The sequence below is a fragment of the Athene noctua genome, chromosome 5 (genome assembly GCF_965140245.1).
Source record: "Athene noctua chromosome 5, bAthNoc1.hap1.1, whole genome shotgun sequence".
In the NCBI taxonomy this organism is placed as follows: Eukaryota; Metazoa; Chordata; class Aves; order Strigiformes; family Strigidae; genus Athene; species Athene noctua.
This window is the reverse complement of record NC_134041.1, coordinates 67,793,867-67,805,267: the sequence shown is the minus strand read 5'-3', so window position 1 is coordinate 67,805,267 and position 11,401 is coordinate 67,793,867. Positions and strand designations below refer to the sequence as shown.

At 62.2% G+C, this 11,401-nt stretch overlaps 1 long non-coding RNA gene across 2 annotated transcripts; it reads right to left on the bottom strand.

The window, feature by feature from the left end:
* Window positions 1–8,665: 8,665 nt before the first annotated feature.
* LOC141960464 (uncharacterized) lies at window positions 8,666–10,903 on the bottom strand. Of its 2 annotated transcripts, none has more exons than XR_012633633.1 (3): window positions 10,770–10,903; window positions 10,274–10,424; window positions 8,666–8,860 (listed from the first exon to the last, which is right to left on the bottom strand). It is a non-coding gene; the product is annotated as an uncharacterized LOC141960464 (long non-coding RNA). The 2 variants fall into 2 exon arrangements; XR_012633634.1 differs by having other exon boundaries at window positions 10,274–10,421.
* Between the last annotated feature and the right edge of the window lie 498 nt (window positions 10,904–11,401).

The following is an 11,401-nucleotide window of genomic DNA, read 5'->3' as shown; positions in this document are numbered from 1 at the left end:
ACAAAGCCGGTCAGGGCACCAAACGTCTTGGCGACACGCTGGTGCGACCACAGCCCCGGTGACAGGGAGGTCCCTTTGCCCAGAGCGCCCTTCTCCTTCCTCCTCTTGCTGCCCAGACTTCCTCCGCGCCTCGTCCCGCTCCCTCTTGGCCTGCAGCGGTACAGGACGGAGACCTCCACGCCGCTCCGCAGCCTGCTACAAGGGCAGGAGGATGCCGTCAGGTCCGAGAGCGATGCTGGTCCCCGGCGAGAGCTGGCCACAGCACCACCCGAACCCTGGCAGCCCTCCCACCACCACCACCATCCCCCCTCCTTGCGAAAAAAACTCACAGATTGGCTTTCCTCACCCAGTCCATGCTCCAGCACTTCCTGCAGGGATGTCTACGACGGGCGCTTTTCTTTCTCCTCCGGGCTCCTGGCCGCGTTCAGCGAGGCTTGGACCCTCCACCGCCCCTGAGGCGATGGCCGTCCCTCCTCAGGCAGCTCCAGTCCCCTCTCACCGGTCCTGAGGAAGCTCCGCTCCCCCACCCCCCGCCGTTGACGACACTCCCCCCGCCAGGTGATGACACCACCCCACTTCCCCCCACCAGGCGACGACACTGCTCCCCCCCCCTCCCCCGCCGAGGCGACGACACTGCTCCCCCCCCCTCCCCCGCCGACGCGACGACACTGCTCCCCCCCCCTCCCCCGCCGAGGCGACGACACTGCTCCCCCCCCCCTCCCCCCCCTCCCCCGCCGAGGCGACGACACTGCTCCCCCCCCCTCCCCCGCCGAGGCGACGACACTGCTCCCCCCCCCTCCCCCGCCGAGGCGACGACACTGCTCCCCCCCCCTCCCCCGCCGAGGCGACGACACTGCTCCCCCCCCCTTCCCCGCCGAGGCGACGACACTGCTCCCCCCCCCCGCCGAGGCGACGACACCGACCCCCTCTCCAAGGCGCCTCCCGTCCCGTCCCCCCCCCCCTGTTCCCAAGTCGATCCGGTACTTCCCCAGGCAGGTTCGACTCCTGCTCGCCCCTTCCCCGGGCAGGTCCCCCTCAGGCGACCGCTCCGCCCCTCACAGCGGCGCTTTGTTCAGAGCGCCCTTCTCTTTCCTCTTGCTGCCCAGACTTCCTCCGCTGCTCCTCCCGCTCGCTCTTGCCTCGCAGGTCCTTCCACACGCAGTGGACATCTCTCCCTTCTCCGCCACCAGCTGCTGCAAGGGCAGTAGTGTGCCGTCAGGTCTGAGAAGGACGCCTGTCCCCGGCGAGAAGTGTCCACAGCACCACCCGAACCCCGGCCGCCCTCCAACCCCCCCTTCCCCCCCGAAAAAAACCTCACAGATCGGCTTTTCTCACCAGAGCCGGTGCTCCAGCACTTCCTGCAGGGACGACTGCGCCGGGCACTCGTCTGCTCCAGGCACCTTGCCGCGCCTGGCGGGTCCAGGACTCTCCTGAGCCCCTCAGACAATGGCGCTCGCCCCCCCACAGGCGACTCGGGTCCACCCCCGCCCGCCCCGAGCCGAGCCGAGCCGATGAGGTCCCCGCCGAGGCGGCGCCGATCGCCGAGCAGCCTTTTCCGGGGGCGCCGCTCCCGCTCCTCTCAGGCGGCCGCGCGGCGCCTCACTGCTGCGCGCGCCGTTCCCGCCCTTCGCCTCAGGCGGCCGCGCGGCGCCTCACTGCTGCGCGCGCCGTTCCCGCCCTTCGCCTCAGGCGAAAGCTCCGCCCCTCACGTCGGCGCGCGCCGTTCCCGCCCTGGTCCCGCCCTCTCGCCCTCCCCGGCGCGGCGGCCGCCCGCCCGCACCCTTCACTTCCTCACTCCGCGGGGCTCGGACCCGCAGGCACCGAGGGCGAACGGGAGAAACCGGTCCCTCCCGTAAAGCAAAACGGTGAAGGGACTCGGCTCCTCACCCTAAGAAAAGCTGCCAAGCTCGGGGTCGGTCCCCATCCATCAACTCGAGTGTCCTCATTTTCCTCTCCGCGTGGGGGGTGTGCCGAAAGCGGAGGGACGCAGGCTGCCGGAGGCAGGCAGGGAGGGAGGGAGGCAGGCAGGGAGGGAGGCAGGCAGGCAGGCAGGGAGGCAGGCAGGCAGGGAGGGAGGGAGGCAGGCAGGCAGGGAGGGAGGCAGGCAGGCAGGGAGGCAGGCAGGCAGGGAGGGAGGGAGGCAGGCAGGGAGGGAGGGAGGCAGGCAGGGAGGGAGGGAGGCAGGCAGGGAGGGAGGGAGGCAGGCAGGCAGGGAGGGAGGCAGGCAGGGAGGGAGGGAGGCAGGCAGGGAGGGAGGGAGGCAGGCAGGGAGGGAGGGAGGCAGGCAGGGAGGGAGGCAGGCAGGGAGGGAGGCAGGCAGGGAGGGAGGGAGGGAGGCAGGCAGGGAGGGAGGGAGGCAGGCAGGGAGGGAGGGAGGGAGGCAGGGAGGGAGGCAGGCAGGGAGGGAGGCAGGCAGGGAGGGAGGCAGGCAGGGAGGGAGGCAGGCAGGCAGGGAGGGAGGCAGGCAGGGAGGGAGGCAGGCAGGGAGGGAGGCAGGCAGGGAGGGAGGGAGGCAGGCAGGGAGGGAGGCAGGCAGGCAGGGAGGCAGGCAGGCAGGGAGGCAGGCAGGCAGGCAGGCAGGCAGGGAGGGAGGCAGGCAGGGAGGGAGGCAGGCAGGGAGGGAGGCAGGGAGGGAGGCAGGCAGGGAGGCAGGCAGGGAGGCAGGCAGGGAGGCAGGGAGGCAGGCAGGCAGGGAGGCAGGCAGGGAGGCAGGGAGGCAGGGAGGCAGGGAGGCAGGGAGGCAGGCAGGGAGGCAGGCAGGCAGGCAGGCAGGCAGGGAGGCAGGGAGGGAGGCAGGGAGGCAGGCAGGGAGGCAGGCAGGGAGGCAGGCAGGGAGGCAGGGAGGCAGGGAGGCAGGCAGGGAGGGAGGGAGGCAGGCAGGGAGGGAGGGAGGGAGGCAGGCAGGGAGGGAGGCAGGCAGGGAGGGAGGGAGGCAGGCAGGGAGGGAGGGAGGCAGGGAGGGAGGGAGGGAGGCAGGGAGGCAGGGAGAGAGGGAGGCAGGCAGGGAGGCAGGCAGGGAGGCAGGGAGGCAGGCAGGGAGGCAGGGAGGCAGGCAGGCAGGCAGGGAGGGAGGGAGGCAGGCAGGGAGGCAGGGAGGCAGGCAGGCAGGGAGGGAGGGAGGCAGGCAGGCAGGGAGGGAGGGAGGGAGGGAGGCAGGCAGGCAGGGAGGGAGGCAGGCAGGCAGGCAGGGAGGGAGGCAGGGAGGGAGGGAGGCAGGGAGGCAGGCAGGCAGGGAGGGAGGCAGGCAGGGAGGGAGGCAGGCAGGGAGGGAGGCAGGCAGGGAGGGAGGCAGGCAGGGAGGGAGGCAGGCAGGGAGGGAGGCAGGCAGGCAGGCAGGGAGGCAGGCAGGCAGGCAGGGAGGCAGGCAGGCAGGCAGGCAGGGAGGGAGGGAGGGAGGCAGGCAGGGAGGGAGGGAGGCAGGCAGGGAGGGAGAGTTGGGGTAAGTGAAGGGCAGGAAAAAGTAGAGGCCAAAATGTGGTGGAATGAACAAAATGACTGGCAGGCTGCAGGAAAGTGGAGGCCTAGACGCCACAGGGCAAATTTCTGCCAGGAAAGAGGAGATGCCGGAAGGAGGTGCACGCTCTGATGGGCATTAGTGTTTGAAAAGGGCTGGATAGCCAAAAAGGGATGAGAGGCCCTGGTGGAATTAGAGACGGTGAAATCACTTAGAAAAGGAAGGGGGGGGGGGGGATCTACAGGCATATGTTGGAAGCAAAACAGGATCACGGAGCAAGACAGAGGAAGAGAGGTAATGATGGGTCGAGACTAGAAAGACAGAGAGAAATCACCTGTGGGGGGAAAGGAAGGTGGGAAGGGGGGAGAGCAAGGGACGGTCAAGAAGACAGAGGGATTGAAGGCATGAGAGAGCAAGAGATTGAGAAAGGGAGAGGGATCGGGACGGGCTACAAGCTGAAAGGGAAAGGCCAACGGAGCAGAAGGGAAGGGCACGGGAGCTGGGCACGAGTTTGTACTAGGAAAGTGAGATGGGGAGTCTAAATAATCTTAAGATTGATGGTGCAAGACTTGTGCAAAAACAAAAGGAGGCGTATGGGGCTGTTTGCAAAGACATACCAGGTGCTGATCACATCGCTAGGCTGCAATCTCCTAGCCTGAAGAGGAGTTTCTTCTGGTCCGTGAAGTTGTATGTTCCAGCAACAAATCACCCGAGATTCCAGCACAAACTGGCCTGGCGGTCTGGGCAGGGCCCAGGGAACAACTGAGGCTGCGCAGAAGAACAGGGTGAAAAGTTCATCCGCGAGGAAGAAGAGGTGCTTCATCTATAGAACCCTTGCCCAGAAATTTGCAACCCCTGCCCGGAACTTGAAGAGCTCATGGCGCAGGCACAAGGGGAGGAGACCTGATTGCCGTGAGGAGCGAGGGGAGGCGGGGGTAGGCTATGTGTATGTACAGGCGTTCTGTGAACGTGCACTATTCTGCGACAGATCAGCCGGGCGGGAGCTGCAAACCACGCGCATGCTTGTGGTGGAGCGATTCCCCATGTGCCCGGTGCTGGATGAACATACCCGCCTTGTGACTCCACAGTTACAGAGCGATTCCTCCGCAAAACAGAGAGACTGAGCCTTCAGCAGGTTCAAAACCATCATTCCATGTGATTGTGCAAAGAGCACATCAAGGCACGAATAAAGGGAGTGTGGAAAAGCTGCAAGAGACGGGAACAAAGCGGAGGCCAGAAAAAAAAGCGGAGGCCAGAAAAAAAAGCCGAAATTAAGAGTAATTGGAGGCCAAATCAGGGCAGAAGCACCAAAATGTTTGAAAGACTGCAGGGAAGCAGACCTTAGAAGTATCTTATTTTGTGAGATGTGGGGGGAAGATGTATTTAGCAGGCCGTGGTGGAGTGGTATTTCGCAGGAGCGCAGCATTATCTTGCTTCATCTCAAAGGTAATTTGTATATTGGGGGGGGAGTGTTATACCAGGGGGGAGGCATTTTGTGCAGACAGGGGTAAACCGTATTTCTGGGGGGCAGAGAGTTTTATAATGGGGGGGAGGGTGGAGTACGGGAGGGGGAATATTATTGGGGGTAGCATTACATCAGTCTGTGTGTGTGGGAGTACTGGGTGAGTATTATTTTGCAGGGCGATAGCAACATTTCACATGATGGGAGAAGAGTCATTTTGCTTGGGGGGGCGAGCCTTACTTCAGCAGGGGGCAGAGAGAGCATTATGGGGGGGGAAAGGAGTACATTATTTCACTGGGAGAGGTAGTAGTATTCCACGGGGGGGTGGGTGTAATATTTCTGGGGGTATTATTGGGCGAGTATTATTTGGAAGGGTGCATTATTCTACCGGGTGGGCGGGGGAAGGAAGGGCGGCATGAGGGGTGGGGATTTTTCACAGCAGTATCATTTCAGTGGCGGAGCTGTATTTCACAGGCAGAAGTATTGTTATTTTGCAGGGGTGGGGGAGTATTATTGGGGGACAATCATTTCGGGGGGGATTATTATTTCGCTGGGGGTGCAGGGGCAGCAGGAGTATTATTTTGCAGGGGTATATTTTGAGGTCAGAGCATTTCCACGTGATTATTTGCTGGGGGACTTTTTAGAGGGGACTATTTTACAGGAAGTGTTTCAGGGTAGGGTATTTGAGGGGATCATTTCTGTGGGGAGCCTGGGGGGGGGCAGTATTGGTGGGGTCGGCATTTACAGGGCGAGTATTTTAGGGCAGGAGTGGTGTGGTGAAAGAGCGCCAAGGCAGCGATGGGGAGCAGGGCGGGGGGATCAGCAAGGAGAGGAGGCAGCACGGAGGCATCTAGAAGAGAGGTGAGCCACAGGGAGCTGGACAGCAGGAGACGACTGCGGAAGAGAGAGACAGGCAGTAGGATGCTGGCCTGGAACCAACAAGAGGAACAGAGAGGACAGAGGTGGAACATGAGAGAAGGCAGGAAGAGAGAACAAGAGAGAGAGATGAAGCCATCAACAGTCGAGACAAGGAGCAGCACAAAGGGTCTGAGAGAGGGCGAGGTGAACAGGGTGGAGGACGGGGACAGGGAGATACAGGAGCAGGGGAGGCATGAGCAAGGTCACAGCATAGAGGCAGGAAGACAAGGAGGGAGGGAAATAGGGAGGCAGGGATATGGAGCGGCAGACAGGCACGGCGAGGATAAGAATGCCAGGGAACAGGCCAGAGAAAGCTGTGGGCAGAAAGAGACCCCAAAGCTGACCTGGACCAAGAATTGCAAAGGAAAAAAATAGCACTAGGCTACAGGAGAGAAACAGAGGATGACAAAAAGGAAGGAGAGGGAGCAGGACCAAGGCATATAGAAAAAAGAAAAAGGGAAAGCCTGAAGAAGACACAAGAGGGAGTGGGAGCAGGGAAGAAGGAGAACAGAGGTAAAGGGAAAAAAAAAAAAATAAAGAAAAAAAAAATCACAGCACCATGGGATAGAGATGGGGCCAGGGGAGATCCCAAAACATACAAGACGGACAACAAGGCCCTGAGGGTCCGCGACTCACCGCAGCTGTCGCTCTCAGCGCTGCCAAGAAAAATTTGCCAATTCAGACCCTTCTTTATCCTTCTCTCCTCCCTTCCTCTTCTGGAGGTGCAGTCGCTCAGCTGCCCTCCACCTCAAAGAACACGCGGGTGTCTCTCAGCTCTTACAAGACACAGCTTCCTGCACACGAAGCCTCGCTCCCTCCCTGCATGGCCGTACCACACTCCGGGTGACGCGCACGGACCCTGATCGCACGCTGGCGGTCCGGCCCGCTGCGGACTGTACAGAGGGCTCCTGCCTCGCCCAGAGAGGCAGGCTCTCTCTTCCTGCAGTGGAAGGCAGCTGCTGCCCACATGCCCTTGATTTTCTTCTTTCCCTTTCTCAGGCCTCTGCAGCTTCAGCTGTGGCAGCTCCTGTCCACAGCCAGAAAACGTCCCAGGGGCCTGTCCCTTCTCACCTCTCTGCTGCGAGGAGCACAAGGGCAGGCAGAGAACCCCACACAGTTCTGAAGTGGGTCCAGTCGACAGCATCCCCAGGGAAGGAACAGGCAAGCGCGGCCCCGGTGAGGCCTCTGGGAGAAGGTGAAGCGACTGCCGTTATTACCGTAGATCGCCCCTGGCCGGAGCCCCCCTTCCACAGGGGCTCCTGCGGAGGCGCCAAGGGCCGGCTTGCCGCCATCCCCGCGGGGCTCGGGGGTGACCCGGGGCTACGGGACGGGCTTCAGGGTAGAGGTGCGAGACCTGGGGCCAGGACACGGTGCGGGCGAAGCCAGTGCCAGCTCAAGGGGAGCTCTGGCAAGCTGGGGAGGCACCCGGCACCAACCCCCGGGGGACACCCATCTTCTTCCCCTCTGCCTCTGTCCCAGCTCTCGGGTAACTCCCTGGGGCTCCCCAGGCCCGGATCACCTCCAGCAGAGCGGAGGCCTGACACAGCAGGCGGTGTGAAGCTTCCTGCCCCACCGCTGCCGTGTGGCCAGCGGGCAGGAGGGGCCCCCACACCTGCCAAAGGGGCGGGCTGGCCTCACCGGCGGCCTCGGCCCTCGCCCACCCCCAGGAATCACGCCCAGCAAGCCTCACGCTGCGGCAGCAGGCAGGAAGGCGGCTCTGGCGGTGCCGCACACCTGTGCGGGGCCGGCGCTGCAGTCCTGCCCTTCGCGCACCGAGCGCCCGCCGGCAGCGTGACGTGGGGCGGCGGCGGCATTTCCTTACCAGGAGGGGGCACCGAGCGTGGCCGCACCCCCCCACGGGCATCGGAGCATCGCACTGACGTTGCTGGCGGGCGGCAGCGTGGGGCACGGGGCCACCTCTGTGTCGCCCACCGACAGCACCGTGTGGTGTTTGCCAGGCAGCGGCGGTGAGCGCGGGCGAGCGCCACCCCCCGCGCGAGCGGCGGCCGAGCGGCACGTCACTGCGCACACGCTCTCGAGGAACGAGCACGACGCTTGGTGGGGAGCAGCTGGAAGCCCCCGGGAACCCACGTGAAAGCGGCAACAAAACTATCCCTCGTGCTGCGCCACAGGGGCCGCGGCGGTAGCGAGGACTGCGCCGCGCTACGGGCGCCCACGAGCGGTGCGGCTGCCTGGCAGCCGAGTCTGCAGAACCTACAGCTCCTGGCACGCGCTGGCCAACGCGGCACGGCCGCCTGCACGCCAAGCGCTGTAAGACCCCGCATCCCAGCGTGACCCAGGGAACCAACGCGGCTGGCCAGAAACCCCACACGCCAGGACCACAGCTCCCGCTGGGTTGCGAGAGGCGGTTTTCTCTGCTTTCTGACCCTGCAGCAACACCGTTGCTCACCCCTCCGAACCCCCACCAGTGCACCCAGAAGCCTCACCACCGGCTCGGGGCAGCCCCTGCCACCACCTCCAACGCTGCCACCCTGCAGGCACCGCCATCCTCCCCAGGAGCTGCCAGCTGATGGCACGGCTCCACTCACCTTCTCCCTCGGTGCAGCCAGGGCCCAGCAATGCTCAGCGACTGCTCTGCTCCTCCCTTGGTTGACACCGACCCCTCCGACGGCTGCCTTGCTCTTAACAGCAGCACCCGCCCCTCCACCCGGAGCAAGCCCTTTACAGGGAGGGGCCGCTGCCATCAGCCTCACTGCCCACACCTGGGGCCCCTCCAGCCCCAGCCCACAGCTGGAGGCCATCACCCACCCCCACAGAGCATCATCACCCCTCCCAGCCCCTCACCTGGGGCAAAGGAAGCACAAAAGGCAGCCGGCAGCCAGCAAGTGTTTATTCAGTCACACACAGAACAAGTCCCAGAAGGGAGTGAGTCTGCTCCGGGGCTCAGGGCCCCTAATGCTGCCCCTGGCACACCTTGGCGCTTGTTCCCGGAGCCACGCTCCTCAGTCCAGCCGGGAACAGTCAGTCGGTTCCTGGAGCAACAAGCTGCAGGGCAGAGCTGGAAACTGCCAAACATGAGGAGAAAGATGCAGGACACAAGAAGACAGAAGAAAGGTGGCAGCTAGCTGACTAGTACAGGGGTAGAGAGAAAACAAGAGATGAGCAATGGGGCGGTGAGAGGATGGGGACAGGGAACCCAGCGTGGATATGCAGAAAAAAAAGCAGCAGGGAGAGAAGAAAACAGGCAGCAGAAAGAAGGAGGAGGAGCAGGACAGAAACCAACAAAGAAGGACGAGGAGCAGCATAGAGATGCAGAAAAAAAAAAAGCTGGGATGGGTGGCACAACAGACATGGAGGGGAAAAAAAAAAAGGGGGGGAGCAGGGAGCTAGACCAAGCAAGATGGAAGAAAGACCAAAAAGCTCCAGAGAACAGGGCACAGAGGGAGGAAAAAGCAACAGCGATGGGGAGTCAGGACAGCAAACCATGGGAAGGAACACAAAACAAATCACATCGCTACATGTGACAGGGCAGAGAAGGAAGAATTAGGAAACAGGGACAGAGACACAGAAAAAAAGAGACCTGGAGCCAAAAACTAATCCTGATGCATACAGAAAGAAGGGGGGTGGGGGTGGGGGGGTGTATTCTAAAACAGGGGAAACAGAGACAGAGAGATGGAGAAAAGACAAAAGCAACAGACTACAAGGCATCGAGAGAGGAATTACTGAATAGTAACAGAGCGCCAGCCAGAAACAGGCCACAAAGCAGCAAAGATCACAGGGGGTACGGGGCACAGAGGAAGGAATTCACAGACCCGGCACAAGGAGCCAGACAGAGAGAGAGCGAGGCAAAAATTAAATGGTGAAAAGAGACAGACCGCAGGGCAGAGGGAGGAATTGATAAACAGGGACAGGGCACCCGACAGAGCATGATGGAGAACAGGGAAAAAAAAAAATAGCAGCAAGCTACAGGGAAGAGGGAGGAATTAAAGAACAGTGACTGGAAGACAGACAGCGACACATGGAGAGAGAGAAGACAAAAGAGCGATGGGCAACAAGATGGATAGGGAGGAAATGAAAAACAGCAGAAGGGAGTCAGCCAGAGAGAAAGACACCGAGGAAAAAGGCCAGACAGTCTATGAGGGACGGAGGTAGGAATGAAAAACGGGGGACAGGGAGCAGGAAAGAGAGAGATGGAGATCGCAGGGAATAGCAGCGGGTGCAGGAAGAAGAAAGGGGCATCAATAGGAACAGGGAGCTGGACAGAGAGGGATGGAGAAAGGCAACAAGAGCGGCAGGGTACAGGGCAGAGAAAGGGAAGACCTACAAGATGGGGACAGGGAGATGCTCCAAGCAAGACGGAAGATACAGGTGAGCAAAAAAAGTTGAGCAGCACCAGAAAGAGAGGAGTCTAGGAGAAAGACAGGGAGGGACCAGGCCACACAAGAGGGATGAGAGGGGCCCAAGAGCTCGGGACTTACTGCAGTTCTCCGCGCTGCCAGGAGAATTTGACAGGTCAGACTCCTCCTTCTGTTTGCCTTCTCCCTTCCTCTTCTACAGCTCCAGGTGCCTGGCTGTCCTCCACTTATGAGAATATGTAGGTGTCTCACAGCTCTTACGAGATGAGGCCTGCTAGACACAGAACCTCATTCAATCACACACTACGTGCAGGAGTAGGACAGAGGAAAGAGAGAGAAACCGAGAAGTGAGGAGCAGAATGGAAGGATCGAGAGAGAAATGGACTGAGGAGTGATGCAAAAGGTACAGAACAAGCAGTCAGAAGTGCAGACAGAAAAAGAAAAGGGAGCAGCAAGACAAGAGAGAGAAAGTGAGAGAGAAAGGGGGAGCAAGGCAGAAGAAAAGAAAGAAAAGATATAGAGAAGAAGAAAAAAAAAATCACAGCATGGGAAAGAGAAGGGCGGGAAGGGACTGGGACATACAAGGGGGGCGACAGGGCCCCGAGGGCCCGGGACTCACCGCGGCTCTCGCTCCCGGCACTGCCGGGAGAACTGGACAGGTCAGATGCTTCTTTCTCCTTCCTTCCTCCTGCCCCTCCTCTTCTTCTGAAACTCCACTCGCCCGGCTGACCTCCCCCTAAAAGAATACGCGGGTGTCTCTCGGCTCTTACAAGACGTGGCTTCCGACACACGCAGCCTCGCTCGCTCGCTCCGCGGCCGTTCCGCGCCTGGGTCCGGCCCGCTGCGGACTGTGCAGAGGGCTCCTCGCTCACCCGGAGAGGCAGGCGCTCTCCTCCTGCAGGGCGAGGCGGCTGCTGCCCACATGCCCTTGACGTTCTCCTTCCTTCCCTTTCTCCGGCCCCTCCAGCTCCAGCCGCGGCGGCTCCCGCCCCGCTGCCCACGGCCGGGAAGGCTCGGCTCCGCCCGTCCCTTCTGGCCCCCGAGCCGTGAGAAGCGCCAGGCCGGGCAGAGACACCCCACGCCAGCCCGAGCTGGGCGCAGCCGGCGGCATCCCCGGGGCAGGAACGGACACGCGCGGCCCCAGCGCGGCCTCGGGAGGGGGCACGGAGGCGGCAGGGACCCTTATTGCCGCGGACCGGACCGGCCGCAGCCCCAACACTCACCTCCGCCGCGCACGCGGACTCCCGGGAG